General features: G+C 38.7%; 1 long non-coding RNA gene across 1 annotated transcript in view; it reads left to right on the top strand.

The window, feature by feature from the left end:
• Positions 1-9,249: 9,249 nt before the first annotated feature.
• Positions 9,250-26,284, top strand: part of LOC131275980 (uncharacterized) — an 86,598-nt gene continuing 69,563 nt past the window's right edge. The window contains exons 1-2 of the long non-coding RNA XR_009183443.2: positions 9,250-9,504; positions 11,535-11,598. This is a non-coding gene — a long non-coding RNA (uncharacterized lncRNA). The remainder of the gene's footprint in view (positions 9,505-11,534; positions 11,599-26,284) is intronic.

The raw sequence follows: 26,284 nt of genomic DNA, 5'->3' as shown, positions 1-26,284 counted from the left end.
TGATAGGAAACCATTTGGGGCCATTCAAGGACAAGACAAGAAGGGATTTATTGAATACAATTCTGAGAAGCATAGGAACAAGCACAGATACAGCTAACTCTTGATATTGAGACCTTGACAGTAAGCTTAGTGCTTTGGGATGGTGACAAAAACACATAATACAATCGCAAACTGGGTGGGATCACAACATCCTACAAGATATTGCTCTGGAAGGTCCATTACAATGGAGATGGGGACAAATTTGGAATTAGACTGCTTAGAATAATTTAACATAGGAAGAGAAAATCGACACAAGGGTTTCAGAGGCACTAAATTGTATATAAAGCAACTAGCTATAAAGCAACTCTAGGATATCATCATTAGTTTGGAATTATAGAATTGTTCATATTTAAGGAAACAATGAGATATTGAGACTATGACTACTGTGAAAGTGATAGAAGGAAGGTGTAGAAAAGAGAAATGTCTAATTAATAGACCAACAGATGTCTGTTATTTACAAATAAAGACTGCAGAAAGCTTTAGGATTCAAGTTCTCCCAAGTTCCAGTATGGATGGACAAGCAAAGGTGGATGCCTATTATTCATGGAGATTTGGTGGATTGTTACAATAATATAACTATTGATTTAGACCAATGAAAAATGATCCATAGGATGAGTCTATCCTCAAGACTTAAAACAACTAGAGCTATGTGTTTTGAGCACTGCAGGTTCCATCTGTACTCTGAAACCAGTGCCTGATAATATGACTTTGCTGCTAAATAAATGGGTGTTTTTGTATTTCACATCTAAGAAACATTTTAGGGAACATGGAAAAATTACAGAAGGGCCTAAACTATGATGTAAATGTGATATTATTTATGCAATTGATGAGATTTCAGGAGAAATATACTGGGCCCTAAATGAAGAAAATAAAAAATTTAAATTACCTTGCTCCAGAGTTAAGATACTACTTCATCTTGGATTCAGTAAGATTTCATAAGGAACTATAAGATAATACTCAGAGAGTTAATCATTTAAAAGCATAAAAAATAAGGACATCACAACAGCTGGTGAAATAACTGTATGATGGAGAATTTTTACTCGTTACCAATCAAGACTTAATCATTCATCACTGGTATGATACATTTAAAGGTTATTCCCACAAGGCAAATATTACACTGAATTTTAAAATAATTCATCCTATTGTAAATCTGATAATTGCTTTGCTTTGCATTTTTCTATGGGTTTACTGGATATTTAGTTGACTGTAACTTGCCCAGACGAAGGTAGAAACAGCAGTGGAAATAACTAGATTTCAATACTACTGTATTTTAGTAATACATGGATGACATTGTAAGGTCAAATGTCCCTTGCCAGCCTCACAACTCGTAAATGTTTCTTCAAGGACCTGAAAACCATCTCTTTAAAATGAAATAACCAAGGAAGAGAATGCTCTATCTTATACTTTCCAGGGGAAGATGGACCTAATTTCAGTTGTCACCTGACACCAAATTGTAAACCCACCTCTGATCATAGGATGAGAAATATTGTAGGAACATGTCCGAGTTGTATTCACTTAGCTACAGGTAAAGGGTGAGATTTCTTTCTGTCTTTGCAATTCCCTTAGCAGATTGCCTGTAAAGCATCACATTCTGGTTTAATAACATAAAAATAGTTTTTCTTTCTCCTCTATTTTGGTGGAAAAGTTTTTCTGGGTTGGGAGAATATTTTGTTTTTAATTGTATTTCCCCAACAAGTAGCAGGTCCTATACCAATTAAGTTCTTAAATGCCAGAAACTTTACACAGATTGTCTCCCTTTATTCTTGACCAGAATTCTTTTATTATTATTCCTTATTTACAGATCATGAAGCCAAGGATGAGAGAGGTTAAACAATTTGCTCATGATTTCCTACAGTGAAGGGCATTTCTTTTCTTCTCACTCTTCCATTGTATCACAGAGCAGAGCAGCTCCTAAATTTTATGCTTTACTCTCAAAATCACCAAAAACTTCTTAAACTCAACCCAGACTGGTTATTTGCTCTCTCTCCCGCATTCTCCTTCCATCCTGATCTTTTCTACCTTGGCCATGTCCAATGTAAAACAATTTGGAATCTCTGGCTTCTCCATCTCTCTATCAATGGCCACTTTGTCCTCATTTGCACACACAAAAAAGCTCTAGCATCAGTCTGAGACAGGCCATACTCTTCTACAAAGACCAGAAGGTGAGATACAATCCTTGTTATACTTACTTCCAAGTTCTTGGGAAACTTCTGTCTCTGTAATCCTGTACTCTGTAATCCATACTCACTGAACCACTCCAAGTGGAAACGATTTCATGTTCCTCTGAATTTCTTTAGAAATTTATTTTTCATTCATTTGACCCTTGTAACTAATAACCCAAGGCACTGAGTGCCTGTGCTGCCTTTAACAAATTACTTAACCTCTTTGCATCTCAATTTCCTCTCTTTAAAATGGGGGAAATAATACCAACAATACAGGGTCATTGTCAGGATCAAATAACAAAAGATATCTATTAATAACTGGCATATAGTTGGTACTCCCATATAGTTGGTACTCATTAGACATGAGCTGATTTTGAATATGACTCTGAAAACATAATAGGTATCTTGTATCCTACATGCAATATCTTGTCATTATATTCGTCCTGGGGACTGGAAGAGAAGCCTAACATTCAGAGCAAAGGAAATGATTAGATTGAGATTACATGGCTAATAAAAATAAACTGGCAAACAAACAAAATACATATAAGCATATTTATACATCCTCCTATGCATGACTTCCAGGTTGGAAACTTCTAAATGTAGTCTTCTGTGATGGTGACATATACTGAGTGCTATGGATAAAGAAATTCACTGAGACAGGAGATCGGTGTTCTGGTCCCAACCACCCCTAACTAGCTCTGTGATTCTATTTAAGACACTTATTTCCCTAGGACACAGTTTTCTTTTTAATGGGAAGTAAATCCCCTAAACAAGGAACCAAACGAACATTAACAGAAACCTCTGCCTGCTTCATAGGGGGGCTGGGTAAAGAAAGACAACCTATATTAAGGTATTTTAATAAAAAATACTATAAGCAGGGATTTTTCTAATGATTTTACAATCTTCCTTTCAAGCAAAAAAAAAAAAAAGAAGTTCTAAGTTCCCACTGGTATTGGATTGTTAGGCATGTTCTGTAGATGTTATGCAGCTTCCAGTCCTCCTTTTGGGGATTTGCTACTCTAGTGTAATTGTATCAGCATTACAGGATTAGGAAGGGCATGATGAACAACAGGGTCTTGAATGACTGACCCCCATAGGCCACTTGATTGGTGCCTCTGCTTTTAATAGGACTGTGACTCAACCCTACAGGGATGAGCAGTGCCTGTTGGCTATGGAATGATTTTGTTTTTCACCATGGCAGACATTCTTGACCATTAATCCACATTCCTCTTTTTGCTGCAGAAGCTAGATTTGCTCATCATAAAATAGGAATGCTCCAGAATGGCTGCTTGCAACACACATGAAGACATCTATTTATTATATATGGATCTAGCTAGCTGGCTAGCTATCATCTATTCACCCATCCATTTGTCTATCCATCTATTTACTCAAAATCTGTTCAACTCATCCATTCAACCTTGCCTTCTAGAGTTTATACTTTTTAAAATGTTTTTTTCCTGGCTTTGATCCAACTTGGAATAAGAATCATGACTTCCATCAAAGGAAGCATCATTAAGCTTATTCTCAGCCAAGTGGCAGTCTATATTTGGAACCCCACAAGGTTTTGAGAATGTCTTTCAACCTTTGGGAAATTATCTGAACTGAATCCTAACCTTCATGCTTGAAGACTCTGCTCTTCTTAATTATGGCTCTTCTTCACTGCTGGTCAGTCACCTGGCTGTTTTCATTTTGCCTGGGAAATGACCTTGTACAAATTCCCTGGATTGTTTAAAACCAGCTGCATGGCAGAGGCTGGTTGATGATGGCACAGTGAACTGAAAAAGATTGATAGCTTTCAGGTCAGCCTTCCCTGGACCAGGGACCAGGGCTCCTGGCTTTGCATAAACTCAGATGCAATTCACCTAAAGCCGCTTTCCCTAACAATTGTTTATATTACATTCTGAGCCACAAAAGCCTCATGAGAACTTTGGCCCAGAAAGTTCATGGATGGGTGTGGTCTGGGCAGGGGGTGGACAGAATGGCTGATTATAGGATACACACTCCCTTCCCTGCCACCACTGATATTTCTTAGGTTTGGTAGTTTCATTTTAGTACGTTTCAAACTAATTTCGTCCCCTTTACACCGAATTCTAGTTGGGGATTTGAGAAAGAGCTTTTATTTCATTCTTCGCTTAAAAAAATAAATAAAAGCAATATGTTCTTTTAAAAAAGAAAACAATAAAACAGGTTTTGCAAGGGCTGGATTTTCAGTTCTGGAGTTTCTCACACTATCTATGAAAGGCCCTGCTTGGCAAAGGCAGCCCATGGTTCTCTAGGGTAAAAAAAATAAAAATAGAATCTTATACTTGTGTAGAGCTTTATACTTTAAAATATCTTTTCAACAATCATTGCATATTTTGTTTGCTAGGCAATGTGCTGAGGGTGCAAAGGAATAAAGCAAGGTTCTTGCTTTCAAGCAGCTTACAGTTTAGTAGACAGAGATGAACACTAATTAAAACAGATGAAACAATCCACTGCTCATGCTACCATAAATTGCCAGCCTGCAGAGGAGAGGAGGGAGGAAACAATTCTGCTGTGTTGAGGGTAGGGAAGTTAGAAAAGCAGGACAAAAACATTGTAGAATGTTCAAGCTTGAAGGGACCTTAGATATTATACAGTTTTACACATTCATTTTAAAGATGAAAGAACTTCCTCCTAGAAGTGAAGTGACCTGCCTGAATTCATACAGCTAGATTAGCAGGGCAGTCTAGGACGCTAATTTTACAGTTCTCAGCACTGTAGTCCTTGTCTTCCCTCACAGCCCTATCTGGCACCTTCATGTAGGAACAAGCACTTTGGACACTGGACACTTCTAGGAGGAAGTTCTTTCATCGTTTTCCAGCTCATGGAAAGGGGTTTGGAATCCATACTGCTGTTCACATGTGAACCCAGAAAAGGAAATACGGCCATTTTTCAGAAGACACAGAGAAGTGAAGTGACTTGTCCAGATTACACAGCTGACTTGGGTGATTGACTCATCACTTTTTCTAAATAAAAATGTTTACTGTATCTAACACATACATGAACAAACAAATGCACAATACATATATCTAAAATTGTTTTACCTTGCTGGCTGCTAAAGCAAATACCATGCAATGGTTTGCTTAAACAGGAGTATTTATAGCCCATGGTTTGGAGACTAGGAGAAATCCAGAATCAAGCATCAAGCTGATGCTTTCTCCCAGAAGACTGTGGGCTTCTGGGCTGGCTGTCAGTGCCTCTGGGTCCATGGTTCCCCTATCACACAGCAGTGCACAATGGCAGGCTCTTCTGGCCTCTCTGTTCTCTTCCAGGTTCTGTTGAATTTCAGCTTCTGGCTTCCAGTGGTTTTCTCTCTCTCTCTGAATTTCATTCTGCTTGTAAAGGACTTCAGTAACAGGGTTAAAACCCATCCTGATTGAATTGGGCCACACCTGAACTGAATAACCTCATCAAAAGGCCCTACTTACAATGGGTTTACAGCCAGAGGAATGGATTAATTTTAAGAACATGTTTTTCTGGGGTACATGATTCCAAGTCATCACAAAAAATATATGGTAATAACAAAGCAGAATTTATAACAGTTTAGAGAAAAGATACATGTTAAGGCTATAAGAATTTAATGAAAATAACGATTCATAAGAAGAAGCAATGAGTACTGGATTTGAGCACAGGCTGCGTGCTAAGGCTTCAAGTCAAGAACCACCATCAACCTGCAAGGGAAGGTTGGGCATATTGTTTCCTATAGCCCTCAGTTTCCTACTCTGTAAAATCAGGGGAAATTATTGCAGAGGGTTGTGAGAATTTAATGAAATTTTAAATTGCTTGGCACAATTTGGCTAGCATTCAATAAATGGTAAGTCCCTCATAATCTTAGGACCCTTTTAAAAAGCACCTGCATATGGTATCTTATTTGTAGAACTCCCAAACCTGGAATTAAGAAAGGCTAGCTTGATTCTCATTTTATGGATGGCAAAATCTAAGGTTCAGAGAGGTTATGTAGCCTTACATCCCAAGAAAGGGTCAGAGGATTAGATTTCATGTCTCTGATGTCTAACTCATCATTCTGGGATACTGTATCATATATGGTTTTGCCTTTTTCCCCTAACCCTTCCAGTTCATTCCCCTTTTAGTCAGCATTTCATTTCTTAATAATTTCACAGCAAGCCTTGGGAAATAACTGTCTCTGAGCTTGTGACTGATAAAGTACACTTAGACTTCTCTCCAGGAAACTCTAAAAACAATCTGATCTGTGAACTGCTTGACCACCTTTGTAGCAATAGATTCCTTAGTAATTACTGTAAAGATGTAACTTCAGCCCTACTGACAAGCATTGTAAAGGCGCATTTTAAGTAGTTATTGTGAAAGTGTGACTTCTCTCCCACTGGGAAACATTGTGAATGTCCATTCCTTTATTACCTGCCCAGAGCACTGAACTTTTTAATCATGCTCCCCGCTTATATGCCCTCCCATCTGCATGTAGACTTGTGTACTTAGACATGGGGATCAATATCTTGCTGAAGAGTGAAATATAAAGTCAGAAAAGAAAAATGGAACTGATCTCAGAAACAATAGCCCCTGAAAACTTAAAAAAAAAAGTTATGGCATTGACAAGACAACATTTAAATAATAGGAGATCTCTAAGACAAAAATATTTCTCAATCCTGTTATCTAATCAAATCATCCTCATGCATACTTAAAATATGGAAAATGTATAAGGCAAACCGAATCCCAAACTCATTTGTAAATAGAGACCCAATTCTAGAAAATGGCTGTGTAATTCTAGAGAACTGAAAGTACAGATTCTAAAACTTTCCTCATGAGTCTTTTATCAAGAAATTAACAGAAATCCTGATTAACTGGCTCCCTGGCTAATCGTAAACCCTACAATCTTATTTAACAGGGAAGATGGAAATGACATGTAAGGGATTTAATTGTGAAAGAGACTTCTAGTGCACTTGCAAGGGTCAATACAGATTCCTACACCCCCTGCAGGTACTGAAACAATCTGGTGTAGGACAAATGTTGTAAATGCTCCTTGGGCCTTGTAGATCTTCATTTTTCTTGGACAGATTTAGCTTGATTTTGCTAAGGCAAGACAGTAAACCCAGAAAGAATTGCATCAGTACTAAGGAGAGTAGGGAGGAAATGTTGCAAAAATGCTTTTGGGGGCTAACATTAATTGCCTGGAAAAATTAGTGCCCTGGATGCTCTAGTTAATGGGGTTTTATTGCAAAACACCCTTGTATATGGGAAAGATTGAGTAGGAGGCTTAACAAGGCTATACACTCCAGCAAGTACATTTTATAGAAGTTAGAGTTTCCTACAAAAAGCTCCAAGAGTCCATCCTCAGCAGAGCGTCCCAGGAGGTGTTATTAGGCTGGGGGATGTTTGATGGTTGTGGCCTCCATGGTTGCTCCCCTGAAGCACACTCAGCTTGTGGCAATGGAATTCTGCCAAATTAAAGTGAGGTTGTGAGAAGCCATGAGAAGCCCTGAGCAGACGCTCGGCAAACCTCTTTTTAAAAAAGTAAATTATTATTTTTTATTTATAAAAGTTTTAAGCCCACAGGAATGAAAGAAAAACAAGGTATCACAAACATGATGCATTTCTAACCTAGATTTTCCAACTGCTTTCATCTTGCCACACCACCTCCATCTCACTTTCTGTAAATGAACACACTGCGTTTGTGCCAAACCATTCATAAGTTTGCTGCAAACATCATGGCATTTTACTCCTAAATACTTCAGCATGCATCTCTCAAGGAAAAGAGCATTCCCAGACACAGTCACACCATTAGCAAACCTAAGGTAATTAACAGTAATTTAATATCATTAATAACAAACAGTCCATACTCAAATATTCCCAATTTTCTCAACAATATCCTCTAACTTTTGGCTATTACATGACCTAATATGTCTATTTTCCTTCAATTTAGAACAATCTGTTTTTGTTTCACAGTTGCTAAAACAAATAACATATCATGGGTTGACTTAACAACAGGAATTTATTGCTTCATGGTTTTGAGGTAAGGAGAAGTTCAAAGTGAGGCATCAGCAAAGTGATGCATTCTACTTGAAGAACATGGCATTCTGGGATTGGCTGCAGGTGATCTTTGGTTTTTCTTGCCTTTTCTGTTACATGGCAATATTTTTTGTTTTCTCTTCCAGATTCCTTTGACTTCCAGCTTTTAGCTTCTTGTGGCTTTCTCTCTCTTGGCCTTTCCTATAAGGCCTTGAGTAATAGGATTAAGACTTGGTCATACCTTAACTATAAATAACATCTTCAATAAATCCTATATACTATAGGTTTACATCCATAGGAATGGATTAAGATTATGTTGTCTGGAGTACATAATTCCAACTCACCATAAGCCCCATGTCTTTCTCTGTTTTTTTTTTTTTTAAATGATATTGACAGTTTTGACGGGTCTAAAATTGGTCTGACAATTTCCTCAAGATTAGATTAATATCAGACAATTATGGTAACAATACAACACATTATGTGTTGTGGCTATTCAGGACATCCAAATGTATGACCCTTGACTGAGCCATATAGCTTCCTGTTTCTTAGTACTGTTTGTAATTTTTTGCTGTTGTGCGAGCATCTGATTATTTTGATGTGCTGACCCTGAAGGTCCTTCTTCCTCTTGCCTGGATTTTATTATAGACTGGCTGTGTGTTGAGGCTCTCCTTCCACACTTGATCCAGCTTACACTGAAACTTCAGAGTACCCTGTGCTTACCTTTCAGATTTTCTCAGGTCTTTTGCTCCTGCTTCTTGCCCTGGATATGCAGTACATATTTTAAGATTGCCCTTTTATGTGCAAACATTTCACCTCCAGGAGAAAGCTTCCTTTCTTCCGTTTCTTCTCAGGGAATCCTGATCTATTCTGTATTTATGCAGAATTTTCTCCCCAGCTCCGTGATTTGTTCATCTGTTCTCCCTCACTTAGTGCCCCCTTTCCATTACACTCTTCAGTCCTGGGACGCGTCCTGTCTTTACAGCGGTTCAGTTTTCCCTTTTTATCCTCCCGTGAGTATTTTCTGCCTCCACTAACTTCCCCATTAGGGTACCCCACCCTGGGAAGTCACATGGGGTCAACTTTCAAAAAGGCCTGTTTTTTTTTTTTTCTCATCGAGGTGCCCCAGCAATCAGAGACCGGGTTCAGTGTATGTACCTCTTGCCAATAGTTCTGCCGTGGTCTCTTGTTTTCCTGGGGGCCTTTCTGTATGCACAGGCTCACCAGCGCCTGGGTTCCGTTCCGGGTCTCGGCGGCCCGGGTTTCCTGTGCCTGGATGTGCGTGGGCTTCAAACTCGCTCCTGTAAGTGCCTCTGGCGTCTGCATCCGCAGCAGGAGGGTCCCGGCCGAGCTGCGCTGTATAGCTTTTAAGCTGCCTGGGGCTGCGTGAGGGGAAAGGGTCTGAACTGGCAGGCTCGTGGCCTAGATCGTCTACGTTTTTTGGGGGGTACTTTATTATTATTTTTTCTTTTTCTTCAGTTTGGCTATTGTGGAGCTCTTCTCCATCTTCTCTGGCCCTCCAGAGTACAAGCAAGTGGGATTTGTACTTTTATTCGTTGTTTCCGAAGGGAGACTTTTGCAGGGGATATCTTAGGTCGCCTTCTTGATAACTATTTTGCTAAGTTTTGAAGCAAAATGAATTGCTCCTTACTCTTTATTTCGTTTGTACCATAATATAGTACTGACCAAGTTTCTCTTTTCTAATTGTAGCATGTTTCTCTCCTTCGCACTGTCCAATACAGATGTCACAGACTTCTAATGGCTCCTTAGATTTAGATTAAATAAAATGGAATAAAATAAAAAATTTAGTCCATCAGTTGATCAGCCCTTTCAGGCATTCAATAGCCACACAAAACTGGTGATTACCATATCGGGCAGCACAAATATAAGACATTTCCAATTCTCTGACTGAATTGCTGGAAAGCAAAGATGTTCATCTTTGTGTCACTAGGATTTTCACAGTGCTTGGAACAGAGTGAACACTCATCCTATCTAGGCGGTGTCAGGGAGATATGACCTATGGGCATAATAATACACTTTAAAAATATCTTCACTAGTCTAATCCTAGTATATAAAAGATAGAGCCCAAAATATTTTGGCGGGTTAAAGAATCAGGAGGTTAGAAAAAGATTATAAAAAGGCATGGCCAGGAGTTAGATACTGGATGAGTTAGCAACTCAGTGCCAAAGTCAAACAAAGAAACTTCGTCGGATAAAATGTGAGCACTAAGGTTGATATACTGCAGCTTAAAGGATTTTCTTGGACAGGTGTCTGCAGCCCTGAATAATTTCTATGAATCTTAGAGGAACACTGAAGGCATGGCTTCTTTTGGAAGCAGGGAGACATTACTCACTAATTGTGAAATAGAAATGGACAACATTGAAATGTAAGCTATATATTTTGAATATAACATATGTGCATTTTAAACTATATATACTCTGAAGAGAAATATACAGGTCAAAGGATGAATAGTTTCTGCTGCCAGAGGTTCACAGCTTAGATCAACAAACACACAAACAAGAGAGAATGCTAGAGCTATAGTAATATGCAAACAAGAGATTGAAACCCACCAGAAAGGCTGATTAGTGCTGATGCATTTTTAATGACCACATTCTTCCAAATGTGAATCTACTGCTTAATGCTGTCTGGTGCAGGGATATTTGTCAAATAAACGGACAAAATATCTCCTTCAGAGACAACCGTATTCCATATGATCATGCTTATTTCTGTTTCTTGTAATCTGAGCCTTTCCTCGTTATGGCTAAGATGCCTTCAAACTCCCAACTCTAGATCAACTTCTCCCTTAATATTTGGGTAAGTTTTTTTAATCAATAGACCATCAATGATATTCTATGTTGGTGGAGCATCTACTAGGCACCCTGCATATTGCTCGGTGCTATAGGAGATAATGTGTGTAGATCCTTGTTCTCAAATAGCTTTGAATTTTGAAAGGAAAACAAGAATAATTCACTTGGAAATATCATCACCAATATAATGCAGCATGTGTTAAATATAAGTGAGTGGCATAGACATTAAGTGCTAGGCAATTTTAGAGAAGGAAGGGATGATGTTCAGCTGGTGTGATCCAGCTGCTGTGATTAATCAGCATAAGGATGCCCAGGAGGATGGTAGGTGGGTCTGTTTTCTGAGGTCTTTAGCAGAACAGTAAGCCATTCCTGGGAGTTAGGAAACTGAATCCAGGGAAATGTCCCTCTCTGGCTTCCTCCTCTTTTCCAGAAAAGTGTTGACAAGTAGACTCTTTGTTGTAATTCAGTGACCAGCAGCTTGATACAACAGCCACAATTTGTCTTATTTGTTTACTTTTTTTTTTAGGAAATCCTGGGCAACTCTTTGGGAAGCTGCAGAAATTCTTCAGTGCCACAAAAGTACCATTCTGGTATCTAGTTCTTCTACATTATAATAGTTTCCCTTATTAATTTTGAGCTTGGAGAAAGTCTGTATCCTTATAAATTATTTGTAATTCATGGCAATATGGAGTTAGATTTGGATTTGAATTTCAGTTTGCTATTTATGAGCTCTGTGAACTTGCACAAGTCAACCTCTCTAGTCTTTCCTCATCCCCCCCCCACATATTTCAGCTTTTATTCCTGAGTATATAGGTGTTAAATAACATTACACAGTATCAATTCATCCAATAGTTATTCAGTTTAGTAAGAGCCAGGGACTCTTATTATTCATTTTTCCTTCTTAAACACAAGATTCTTTACATCTCCACCTTCCATTTGAATTTGGTTACTTTATACTAAGAGAGACAGTAAGACCTCCATCAAGATCACCTAAAATAAGGACTACATTTTAAAATACTAATAGAGTGGGAAGCGGACTTAGCCAGTGGTTAGGGCATCTGTCTACCACATGGGAGGTCCGCGGTTCAAACCCCAGGCCTCCTTGATCCGTGTGGAGCTGGCCCATGCGCAGTGCTGATGCGCGCAAGGGATGTGCCACGCAGGGGTGTCCCCCGCATAGGGGAGCCCCACGCACAAGGAATGTGCCCTGTAAGGAAAGACACCCAGCGGGAAAGAAATTGCAGCGTGCCCAAGAATGGCACCGCACACACTGAGAACTGACACAACAAGATGACGCAATAAAAAGAAACACAAATTCCCATGCTGCTGACAACAACAGAAGCGGACAAAAGAACACACAGCAAATAGACCCAGAGAACAGACAACTGGGGTGGGTGGGAGGGAAGGGGAGATAAATAAATAAACAAATAAATCTTTAAAAAAAATACTAATAGAGCGACACCCTCCTAAGTTTAGTGTCTATTATAGCTGTGCAATGGCATAGTGATATGAATTTTGTGGTGCTGAAAGATTTTCCAACTAAGGATGGAACACTTCATTTATTCTTTTTTGGACTCTCCCTTTCATTATGTGGATTTGAGTTTCTGACATACCATTTTCCTTCTCTCTGAAAACCTTCTTTTACAATTTCATGCAAGGCAGTACTGTTAGTGATGAAGTCCCAGAGTTATTTTAACTTGAGAAAGTTTTTATTTCTTTACTTTTGAAGGATAATTTTTCTGGGTATAGTCTTCTAGTTTATTGGTTTTTTTTTTTCTTACAACACTTTAAGTATTTCATTCTACTATCTTCTTGCTTGAATGATTCTGATGAGAAGTCCACTGTAAATTTTATCCATGGTCTTGTTTATTTTTTCTTAGACTTTGTTTTTCTTCTGTTTGAATACTATATGCCTAAATGTAGAGATTTTTCATATTTATCCTGCTTAGTGGATTCTGAACTTCCAGTAGTTTGATGTCTGTCATTAACTTCGGAAAATTTTCAGTCATTATTACTTCGAATAGTTCTTCTGTTCCATTCTGCAGACTCCTTTTGGTATTCTAATTACCCATGTATTATACCTTTTAAAATTGTTCCACAATTACGGGATGTATCGAGTGTTTTTTTTTTTTTTTTTTCATTCTTCTTTCTCTTTGCATTTCTCTTTGGAAAGTTTCTTTTGACCTATCTTTAAAATCACTGATTCTTTCCCTGGCCATATCTATGATACCATTAAGTTCTAGTAACCCTTGAAAAAAAGGCATTCTTCATTTCTATTAAAATATTTTTGAATTCTAGCATTTCCTTTTGATCCCCCACCCCTATGGACCATTTTTTTTTATAATGGAGAATTTGTGAGTTTACAAAACACCCTTTTAAAAAAAAAATAATTTACTGAAGTATGTCACTCATATATAACCATACATAAACAATAAGTGTATCATAATAGTTGTGAACTTACAAAACAAACATATAACATCAGACAGGACTCCCATAACTCACCCTACTGCTAATAACTTGCATTGCTGTTAAACCTTTTTAACTAATGATTAAAGAACATTGTCAAAATATTATTACTAAACAAAGTACTTTCCCCCAACCAACCCTAGTATTATCTTTATATCATTTATGTATGAACATACATAAACAATTAAGTGTATATTAAAAGTTGTGAACTTGCAAAGCAAACATGCATAACATCATACAGGCATCCTATATGTCAACTCTCTACCAACACCTTGCATTGTCGTGAGATGTTTGTTACAAATTGTGAAAGAATATTGTCAAAATCTTACCACTAATCACAGTGCTTATCTTACATTTGGTGTGTTTTTCCTCCAACCTCCCCTATAATTATTTTTTAAATGTATTTTTTGTGACAGAAAACTTATAAAATGTATAAAACAATCATGCACATGTGCAGAATTCACAAATAACACCCCTCCATCAACATACCACACTGTGGTGGAACATTTGCTACAGATAAGATAATATCATCTGATTGTTACCATGTCCATGGTGTACATTTGCCTCACATTTTCCATACTGCCTCATTATCAAGACAGTACGACTTTTGCATAGATGCAAGAATATTATTACTAACCATAGTCCATAGGTCACTCCAGTTGTATTTTTTTCCCAAGCTTCTCCACATTCCCAACACCCTACAGTAGTGATGTACATTTACTCTACAAAGGACATTCTTGCATCTGTACCATCAACCACAATTCTCATCTACCTCCTGGTTTACTGTGTAATTCAGTTCTTAGGTTATTCTCTAGCATTCTGACAACTGGCATTTACATCCCTTAGGCTGCCATTTTCAGCCATGTCCCCATTTATAAATTAGCTGTTACTCACTATGTGTTACCATCCACTCTATACATTTCCACACTTATACAGTAAAGCTAATTAAAACTTCTACATACGTTAAACATCAGTAGTTCATCTCAGTCCTTCTCTAATCTCTTTTAAGAATCCACCACCTACCACTAGGGCTTGAAGATATTTTCCTACAGTTTCTTCTAGAAGTTTTATGGTTCTTGCTGTTATTTTTAGGTTTTTGATCCATTTTGAGTTAATTTTTGGATAAGGTGTGAGATAGGGGTCGTCTTTCCTTCTTTTGGCTATGGATATCCAATTCTTTAAGCACCATTTGCTGAAAGGAATGTTCTGCCTGAACTATTTGGGTTTGACATGCTAGTCAAAAATCACTTGGTCATACATATGAGGGTCTGTTTCTGAACCATTGATTTGGTTCCATTGGTCTATGTATCTGTCTTTATGCCAGTACCATGCTGTTTTTACCACTATAGCAGGTAATATGATTTAAAGTCTGGAGATACAGGTTTGCTTTTCCTTTTTATGATGTTTCTGGCTATTCAGAACACTTTACCCTTCCAAATAAATTTGATAATCGTGTTTTCTTTTTTTTTTTTTTTAATGCTTGTGGAATTTTTATCGGGTTTGCATTTAATCTATATATCAATTTGAGTAGAATTGACATCTTAATGATATTTAGTCTTCTAATCCATGAGCATGGAATGTTCTTCCAGTTATTCAGGCCTTTTCTGATTTCTTTTCACATTGGGTTGCAGTTTTCTGAATACAAGTGCTTTACATTGTTGGTTAAGTTTATTCCTGACTATTTGAGTTTTATCTGTCATATTTTATTGTCACCACTTTTTTGACACTTTTAGTTACTGTCATTGATATAATCTTCATTTCTAGACTCTCTTCCAGGTCTCTCTCTCCTGTCTTTTCTTTTCAGGCTCTAGCAGACTCTATTATTTCCTGAAATTCTGCTCTTTTGCTTAGAAATTCTCCCAGTTTCTGTTTACCTGTGAATATTCTAATCTTGCCATCCTTTTTGAAAGATGGTCTTGCTGGATATAAGATTCTTGGCTGGAAATTTTTTCTTGTAGTGTCTTAAATATGTCAGACCACTGTCTTCTTGCCTCCATGGTTTCTGGTAAGAAATCAGCACTTAATTTTATTGGATATCCCTTATATGTTATGCATTGCTTTTCTCTTGCTGTTCTCAGAATTCTCTCTTTGTCTTTGGCATTTGATGAATGTGTCTATTTGGATTTTTTTGGATGGGAGTACGTTGTGCTTCTTGGACACGTATACCTATGTTCTTCAATAGGGTTGGGAAATTTTCTACCATTGTTTCTTCAAATATTCCTTCTACCCCTTTTCCCATCTCTTCTCCTTCTGGACACCCATGACACATATTTTTGCATGCCTTTTGCTGTCATTTAGTTCCCTGAGACCTTGTTCAATTTTTTCATTCTTTTCTTCATCTGTTCTTTCATATGTTCACTTTCAGAGGACATTTCTTCAAGCTTACCAATCCTCTCTTCTGCCTCCTCAAATCTGCTATTATATGATTCCAATGATTTTTAATTTCATTTATTGCACCTTTCTTTCCCATAAGATCTGCTCTTTTTCTTTGTATGCTTTCAAATTCTTCTTTGTGCTCATCCAGTGTCTTCTTAATATCCTTAATCTCTTTAGCCTTCTCATTGAATTTATTAAGGAGATTTGTTTGAACATCTATGATTAGTTATCTCTACTCCTTTATGTCATCTGGAGGTTTATCATGTTCCTTTATCTGTGCCATAACTTCCTGTTTCTTGGTGTGGATTGTAATTTTTTGTTTGTGTCTTGGCATCTGGATTACTACAGTATTTATTCTGGGTACAGTTTTTCTCTTTAGTTTAGGGCTTCCTGCCATTTCTCCCTTGCTGGTTGTGCAGTAGGAGCCCAGCATGTAATTGGTGCTGTAAGCTGTGGAGGCTCAAGCTGCTCTCATTGCACCAGGGACCAATGAAGCTTCTCTGAACTTTCTCCTTTGCCAGGAGTAGGAACAGAGTCACAGCTTTGTGGAATAATCCAAAGTGTGCAGGTCTAGACTGTAGTTGCCCAGAGAGACTAATTAAGCTTCATGCCTCTTTCTCCCCTGCCTGGGGCAGGGATGGGCAGCAATCAATGCAGTGCGGGTCTAAGATGACTGTAGTTGCCCCAGGAGACTTCCAGTTTTTAGTCTGTGCCAGCCAAAGGTAACCTGCTGTTACCCAGATAGGCTGGTGCAGGGCCTGCCAGCCTCCCTTTGCCAAAGGTAGGGCTGAAGCCTAGTCTAGGATTGCAGGCCAATCTGGGTGAAAGAAACTAGTTCCTACAATCACTGTGATTTTTGGTCAGCTTGGCTTCACCTCAGGCTGGGGGCAAAGTCAATATGACAGCCACCGGCTGCTTTCCAACTTGGGCAGATTCACACCCCAGCTGTTCCAGAGTTATATTTTAGCTGACCGAGTCTATCAATCAGTAGCCAAAATTGGCAGCCAACCGTCTCCTCCTCCCTTGTTTTTGGGAAATGGAACTTCCAATTCCAGTCACAGAATAGCTCCTGGGGCAGCTTGTGCTGCCAAAGTAGGACAATCACCAACCGGTAATTTCCTGGAAAGGCTGGCACAGGTCCCCACAGCTTCCTCCCTGGTGGTCATGGGGCTGGGGCCTAGGCTAGAGCTGCAGTCTTCTCTGGATGAAAAGAAGCTGGTCCCTACCAGCACTGGGATTTTCAGTCTGCCCTGCTTCCCCTTGTGCCAGGCGTGGAGTTAAGAGGGCAGCTCCCAGCCTCTTACGACTTGGACAGGCTCAAACTTTGGTTCTTCCTAGGATTATGCTTTATCCTACTGAATTCACTCATTAGTAGCTGAAGCTGGTGCCCAACTGTCTCTTCCTCCCCCATTTTTGGGAAGTGGAGCTTCCAATTCCAGTTGTGGAACAACTCCCGAGGAGGCTTGTGCCTCCAGTGGAGAATGGGCACTGACCTCCATGATGTGGTGTGCTCTCTTAAAAGTCTTCTCTGTAGATGGGCAGTTTCTCCTTCCATTCCTTCAAGTATGTTGCTGGATGCTCTTCTGGTCTCCTGGAGCCCCTAAACAGGTGTTTCAGCTGGCTCCAGATAGCTCTGTGTATTTACTAGCTGTCCTGTAGCAGGAACTGACTCTAAGAGATCCTTACTCCACTGCTGTCTTGCTGGTTGTCCTCTACAGAACATACTTTTTGTTCTTTCTTAGAGTCTTCATTTCTCTGTTACATTGCCTTTGGTTCTTCTGGGTTTTCTACTTTTTTAGAGCTCTTAAAATACTGATTATAGTTGTTTTTAAATTCCCTACCTGATAATTCCAAAATTGATGTCATATCTTAGTCTGATTCTGATGCATGCTTTGTCTCCTCAGATTGCATTTTTTTCTTGCTTTCAGCAGGGCTTCCAATTTTTTGTTGAAAGCTGGCCATGAGCTAGATAAATCCTTGGATGTGAGGTTTTATGTTAATCTGGCTACGAGTTGGGCTGCTTTTAATGTGTATAGTAGATGGGAAGCAGACTTGGCCCAGTGGTTAGGGCATCCGTCTACCACATGGGAAGTCCACGGTTCAAACCCCGGGCCCCCTTGACCCGTGTGGAGCTGGCCCATGCGCAATGCTGATGCGCACAAGGAGTGCCGTACCACACAGGGGTGTCCCCCGCATAGGGGAGCCCCGTGTGCAAGGAGTACGCCCTGTAAGGAGAGCCGCCCAGCATGAAAGAAAGTTCAGCCTGCCCAAGAATGGCGCTGCACACATGGAGAGCTGACACAACAAGATGACGCAACAAAAAAAGAAACAGATTCCCGTGCTGCTGACAACAGAAATGGACAAAGAACACACAGCAAATAGACACAGAGAACAGACAACTGGGATGGGTGGGGGCGGGAAGGGAGAGAAATAAAAAATAAATCTTAAAAAAAATGTGTATAGTAGATATAGATGAAGTAGGCTTTTAATTCCTCTAATGTTCTTGTTAATGTTTCCTTTATTGTCATTGTGCTTCCCTAAGAACTCCTTCTTAGACAGAGTCTCCATCTTACAGTCCTTTTGGTGGATAATTCACTGTCATTAGATTGGAGTACTGTTTGTGTGGCAGTAGGATGTGAGGGAGAAGTATCCTATAATTTTATGATTAAATCTCCATCTTATAGGCCTGTGTCCCTGGGCTGTGACCTTCAGAAGTATTTCTTAACTCCTCCCACCCCCCTTAGGTGAGACAAGAAGGCTGGAGTGGTTTAGAGTAGAGAAGAAATGTGGTTTCTAGGTAAGATAAGACCATAAATCAGTTTTATGGTGGAGAGTACATTGTTATAGAGAATATCCTGGAGTATTTCTTAATGGTTATTTTTTCTTTTACCCCTGCCAGTGCCAGGAGTAGGTCTTTCTTGGTTTTTCACCATGAGAAACTGGAGGTAAAACCCATGAAAGTGAAAAAGTCCCATTAAGACTGCAGCTCCCAACAATTTATCACTCTCAAGCTAATTCATAGCTCCAGGGAGTCATAAAAATTATGAAGTAAGTGTTCCACCACTTTTTGGCTATAGTGGCTTCTGTTCCTGGTAAGCAGATCTTGGCTGTGAGTCCCTGAATTCACCTTTCTCTAGATTTCAGGGTGTTAAAGATATACACTTCATCTGATTTGAATGGTTTCACATTGTTGGATTTTGCATACGTGTTCTTCTCACATGCACATCTTCTCACATGGCCTTAAAACTATCCCTAGTTTTCAAGACTTTTGCTTAGGTGTGTCCTAGGGGACAGAAGCAAGTGAACTTTGCATTATGTTTTGCGTTTAATAAACTCTTCAAATTCTGTTTTATTCCTTGGTCTTATAGCAACAAATTCTTGTAGTTACAGATGATCATCTTAGAAAATTTTGTAATTCCTTGTCTATGTTTGGGAATGAGAAAATAGTAAGAAAGCTGATGTTTATTTTGCTCTTTCTTCTGATAAGAGATCAGAGCATTTGGTGGTAAAACTCTCTTTTCTATTTCCCCCATTATTTCCTTGGAGCGCACTTATTCTGGAGACAAGGTAAAGGACTGACCTCTACCCAAATAAATGGAAGAAAGAGAACGGCCCCTCTCTTTCAAAGTCAGTGTTGCCTCATGATGACCTGAAGGATACATGTCCTTCCTTCAGGCCACACAGATACATGTATTGTAGATGTGTGTGTTGTAGCTATGTTTTTAAATTAGATGGTGTTTCTCAGGGGCAGAACTGCAACATCTCTGGCAACTAACACTGTATATGATATATCATAAGAAGTAAATCATTAAAAATACATTAAAGATATGAAATAATATTTTTATTACAATATTTTACAAAAACAGTAAAATGGGGAAAAAGTAAAAAGTCAGCTTGTCACAATTTCTCCCATTGAAAAGAACTCCTTCATTCCTCCATTTTCCTATGTATATTTTCCATATAACTATAGTTACAGAGCACTTATAATTTGTATCTTTCTTTCTTAAATTATCAATATTTCAATGACTGCACAATTCTTCGTATCAGAATTTTTCAAAGATTATTGTTTAGAATGCTAGTCCTGGAGATGAGATATCATGTGCTAAGAAAATAAACAAACAAATAAAAGACTGTGTTCTGGAGTCATGTAAGTTTGGGGATAACAAGGCTAAGCAAAATTGAGACCTCTCCATTTCTTTATGACATGTAAGAGTCTTTACTATACTAATATTCGTTGTTAACCTTCAAGTGACTGAACTCCATGTAGAGCACCTCTCTGAACCAGTGTTCAATGGGAGATAATTCTAAAAACACTGCATATTTTTTTACATAGATACCAAATTATTTTTCAATTGGGCATCCAAAGTGCTTTTATTAATACATTGTGATGAAAGAATAAATGAATAAATTATTTTTTTCTCTTTTAGAATAGATTTGAGTTGGAACTGCACTTGCAATAGGTAGGAAGGTTATATGAAATGTATCCAAGGATATTTATTCTTAGCTGAACTTTCATGGTTAACATTTCTGAACTCCTCTTCCTTTCCTTTGATTGTCCATGAGCTTAGGGAAGATCCTGGAGAGGGTGAATTTCTTGAGACTACAGTGAAGTAATTTTAATGTTGGGATAGTTTAATTGGGATATGCCGTTTTGGGGAATGTAAGGGAGAGTAATATGCTGTAACACCAGATGGAGAAAAATTAAGTAGAGTTGCTAAATATTCTGGGTCTTTTGTGTGTGTGTTGTGTGTGTGTGTGTGTGTTTGAGAATGTGTGTGTGTTTGAGAATATATGTGTATTTGGGGATAGATAATAATAGGTAGAGGAAGGGTTGTTGTGGGATCTTTGAGGTTGATTTCTGGATTGTGGGCTTCTACCCCTATCCTCTAGCCCTGTGTTAGGTGACCCAGATTTAATGGTATTTGTACCTGTGAAACCCGAGCATACCCAGACCCCAGTAACCTTGTAAATCCAATATTGCACAATGTGCTCTGCTTTCTTAGTTTTTTTATTTTTTAAATTTATTTTTATTTTTTTATTTTTTACCACTTTAAGCACTGGAATTTTTCCTGCAGTGGTCTGGTCAGACATTTACATGTACATGTACATATACATGTATGTGTATGGGTATAGGTATATGTGTATCTGTATCCATCTCTACCTCATCTATATTATTAACATATATATCTTATATCATGTTTCTTTGTCTTTATACCTGTTTTATATCTATACACATTTCTACATCTATATCTACATCCATAGTTATATCTATTCCTATGTCATCTATACATTTATTTAATCTTTTCACTTGGGAAATTTTAAAGGAATCAATGTGGTTGATTGAGATCATTCAAACCACACCAGGAAATTATAATGATAAATATTTTGGTATTCATTTGACTTAAGTGTAACAATATATGTAATAACACTAAACAGAATGGAGCTGTGATATAGCCATCTAACCATAAATGGCTAAGAAAATAATTTCTATTTTATAGTTCTATCCAACTTCTCTTCTTGCATAATCATGATTTTGACAGTTTTTATTGATGTAAGGGAAAACATCAATAACCACCTTGTACAATAAGTCAAGTTTCACTTTCACTATCAGCCTTTTTCATCATCTCCTTCATGAATGCTCTCCATATACCTGTGGTTACTTATTCATTACTCTGGGAATGCCTCCTTTCTCTGCTTTTGTGACTCCACATTTCTCTCTGATAAGCTCGACACGACATGTTCTATGTTTTGCATTTGTGTGTGCATTCATGTTCTTCTCCACTCCTTTTATTTCACTGCCTTTCATAGGAAGAATAACTTCCTTATGGGGAATTCAAGCTGAGAAAAAATATGAATCCCATGATTCCTAGATATATTTTATAGTGCCTGTGCACCAATACCCATTCATCCCCAGGCCTGGGAGCCAGCAGCCGTATCTTTTCCCATGTAACCTCACCTCCTCCAACCAAAGCTGGTTGAAGATGTGGCCAAAGACAGAGAGTAGGAAAGCAAAACTTGATAGTTTGTTGGGTAGATAAACAATGTGTCCAGAGAGTGAAAGCATGGGTTATTTACTGGCTGTGTTTCTATGGAGAGATGCCCACCCAATGGGAAAAGAGACAATGTTCACCTAACCTGCAGCTGTATAGTAGAATTTTGATGACATCTCTCAGGCAGATACATTGATCTGATATTGTTTAATAATAATACCCTTAATGATATCTGACTGAGTTTTACTTTTTAAATTGTGGCTTTATGATGGCATCATTAAAGGGCTTATTGAGACCGACTGAATCTGTTAAAATACAGTTAACATAGCATAAAGATATGTGGATACAATCACAAATAATACGAGATGGTTCTATTAACACCAATCCTCCTGCATGAGGGTGAAGAAACCCCTTGGTAAATACAGCAAAGACAAATGTCTCTGTCCTGGTCCTGCTTGTATTCTCTCTTTTTTTTTTTTAAATTCGTGAATTTTGTTGACTACAAATTTTATCTCAATAAAGGTGGTTAAAACATAAGTCTAAATCAATTGTTCTATTACATGTTTGAAATTAGAATTACAAGGTTCATTGGATGTTCCAATATGTCAAATTAACTCAAATAATGCAAAGACATAAACTACAAAATGAAATACTCAGTGCAAAATATTAATAACAGGTTTTGATTCTTTTAAATATTTCTATGGTTAGCACTAAAATCTTTTTTTTTGGTCTTTATTTTTTTAATATTACATTAAAAAAATATGAGGTCCCCATATACTCCCCACCCCCCTCACTCCATTCCTCCCCCCATAGCAACAATCTCGTCCATCATCATGAGACATTCATTGCATTTGGTGAATACGTTCTGAGCACTGCTGTACGTCATGGTCAATGGTCCACATCATAGCCCACACTCTCCCACGTTCCACCCAGTGGGCCATGGGAGGACATACAATGTCTGGTAACTGTCTCTGCAGCATGACCCAGGACAACTCCAAGTCTCGAAAACGCCTCCACATCTCATTTCTTCCTCCCATTCCCCACACCCAGCAGCCACCATGGCCACTTTCTCCACACCAATGCTACATTTTCTTTGATTACTAATCATAATAGTTCATGAATAGAATATCAGTAAGTCCACTCTAATCCATATTCTATTCCTCCATCCTGTGGACCTCGGAATGGTTGTGTCCACTCCAAATCTATATCAAGAGGGGGCTTAGATTCCACATGGATGCTGGATGCAATCCTCTTGCTTTCAGTTGTAGGCACTCTAGGTTCCATGGTGTGGTGGTTGACCTTCTTCAACTCCATGTTAGCTGAGTGGGGTAAGTCCAATAAACCAGAGTGTAGGAGCTGAAGTCTGTTGAGGCTCAGAGCCTGGCTATCATATGGTCAGTCCAGAGGTTCAGATCCCCTGGGTATATATTAAACCCCAGCACCAACTACAGTTCTGGTAAAAGTAACAGGAGAGGCTTGTGAACAAAGATCACATCTGAGTCCAGCTCCATCACACAGAAACACAAACTCCAAAGAAGGGCTGACTGACATGGCACTGAACTACATCTGCCATGACCATAGAACCTGTAGGTCTCTGTAGCCCTCAGGAGAACCAGAACCCGGGGTTGTATCTACTTTATCTGTCTCTGGGACTCTGCTGAGGTGTGCATAAGGGCAACCCCTCTGATAAACTCCCAGCTCTTTTTAGAGACTCATAGCCATATAAACTCATTTGTCCTTTCCATTTCCCCCTGATTCAGGTCAAAAAGCATTTTTAATCCTGGTATTATATGTAGACTGAGATATTCTGCTGGTCTGAGTTGACCCTTTTATTCAAGGTCATTTTCTAGTTAACATCATCAGCTGGTACTTGGTATTAATCCCTCGGCACCAGGGAGGCTCATTCCTGGGAGTCATGTCTCACGCCGGGGGGAAGGCAAAGCATTTACATGCTGAGTTTGGCTTTGAGACTGGCCACATTTGAGCAACACAGAGGCTCTCAGGAGGTAACTCTTAGGCACCCTGCAGCTGTAGGCCTTGTTCTTATTTCAGGTGCACAGGCTCACAAGCATAGTCATAGTATTCTCATTTTGTGTCCTCCCTTTCTTTCTTTGGTTCTGCAACATTTGCCTTTCCTTTTCTGGAGATCATGATATTCTGGGTCTCATGTTTGGCATCCAGATGTTTGTTACTTTAAAGTAGGGTTTTTGTGTCAATCACTTCTTAACATGCAGTTGCTCAGATTTCAGACTAAGTACAGAGACAATTTAAATTGAGACATTAAAGTCAGGCAACCTGGATTTGAATTTTAGGCTTCGCTGTACACAAACTCCATGATGTTGGACACGTTTCTTGACCTCTGTATACCCCAGTCTCCCCATTTCTGAAATGCACATAATAATAGTATCAAACTTATAAGGTGGTGGTGAGGCTTAAATAAGATAGCCTTGTGATGAGCATTTAGTATGATCTCAATATATCTTTGCTTTAAATGTTAATAATGTTTATAATACTTCTAGATATTCTAATTTACATAAGGTAATTATTCTCCTCTGAGCAAGGCTGGGCTCAGGGACATTCCTTCTTTTCTAGGCTCGTTCGAATGCTTGGTGCAGTTGATTATGAGCCAGGAGAGACATCTCTCTGTACTGCTTTGCATTCAGGTGGCATCTCAGCAGAATATTCTTGCTCTTAATTTTGGTAGAAAGAAACATCTTCAAAGTTGAGTAAGAAATGGAAACAATCTCTTTCTGTCTTGCACTCCCCTCACACCCACACTTACTTTGCAAAAGCCATTGACTGCTTTATCCCTCTTTTTAAAAAAGATTTATTTATTTATTTTTTATTTCTCTTCCTTTGCCTGCCTCCCCCAGTTGTCTGTTCTCTGTGTCCATTTGCTGTGTGTTCTTCTGTGTCCACTTGTATTCTTGTCAGTGGCATTGGGAATCTGTGTCTCTTTTTGTTGTGTCATTTTGCTGCATCAGGTCTCCGTGTGTGCGGTGCCACTCCTGGGCAGGCTGCACTTTCTTCCCACTGGGTGGCTCTCCTTATGGGGCACACTCCTTGTGCATGGGGCTCCCCTATGCAGGGGACACCCCTGCATGGCACAGCACTCCTTGCATGCATCAACACTGCACATGTATCCCTCATTTTTGACCATCTCAAACTCCATTTTTGGATGGAGTAGCTTGGATTTAGTGTTTCTTTGTTGCTTTACACTAAGTGCTGGCTACATGTGCACTGTCCCAAACAACTCTTCATTTTAAAGCTTAAGTCAGTTTCTCCTTTGAATTAACTGACTATTAACTACTTACTGTAGTGTTTTTACAACTAGCTATATCCAGGCAAAATTATAGAGATGTCCTTTGTCTGTTTTCCTATTTCTACATCTCTCTTCCACAGGTTCTAATACCTGAGCATCATTAAAAATCACACATATTTATTTGGAAGGTATTTTCAGATTCATCTAAGTCCTTCAAAATGTATTATATTCTGATCAAAAAGAGAAATTGAACTGAAGGTTCATTTTTACCCAGGAGTTAACAGGTTTATCTTCTTTTTCAGGAAACTTTTACTCAAGAAACAAAAGAAATAGCAATGCTTAGTCTGAAAAGGAAAGTGAACCAAGAAAGAGAGGAATCTATCAAGTGCCTCCTATGTGATGAGCACATGCCCATCTACATGAATTCTTTATGGATTAAATCTTTGCAGGGGGGTAGGGAGTATGTGATTTGACTGTTTTATAAGTGATAAACTATATACTCAGAGAGATGAAAGGACTTTGCCAAGGTTACCTAGTCAGTAAGTGGTAAAGCTAGGCTTTTAGGTATTAACTTTGCCTTTTCAAAGAGATTTGGCTGTACCTCATATCATACTTGCTGCGTAACTGACCTATGTTGATTGAGTATGCCTATTGGCAGTGGAGACTTCTGAGAGATGGATCAACAGGCCCTTCCTTGATGTGAAGTCATATTTCCTGATGGCAGTTATGGGAGGTGAGATTGGAAGGGGTTAACAGATGCGTTGCAGTTCCTTCAAGAACGCTGCTGACTTTTGTACAGTAAAATAATAAAGTTCCAATTTGGTAGAGAATTTGCTCTGTGACACTAATACAGCCCCAGGCTATTAAAGGATTAGATGAGCACAAAGCTTTATGAGCCATTGGTGGTGGCACTGGAGGGTGATTCAGTGTGTCGGTTGCTGGGAGGATAGCTGTTAATTGGAACAGGAGAGAAGGAGGCCTGGTTTGGCAGATCTAGTTTAAATGGGAGACTGACAAAGACATTTTCTGTTCTCATTTGGCTTTGGTTCAACACTTATAGTCAGACTGCTCTGCTCCCAGCTGGACTTTGCTTGTCTTGAAATGTCTTTTTGTCAGTTTGTAGTTCCAGATTTCATAAGAGCTTGGATAAGTGAGACGCAACGTCAATATATTCGACTTTCA

Source organism: Dasypus novemcinctus, chromosome 25 (genome assembly GCF_030445035.2).
Source record: "Dasypus novemcinctus isolate mDasNov1 chromosome 25, mDasNov1.1.hap2, whole genome shotgun sequence".
Classification (NCBI taxonomy): Eukaryota; Metazoa; Chordata; class Mammalia; order Cingulata; family Dasypodidae; genus Dasypus; species Dasypus novemcinctus.
Note: the sequence above shows the minus strand (reverse complement) of the source record. Positions and strands in the feature narration are given on the sequence as shown.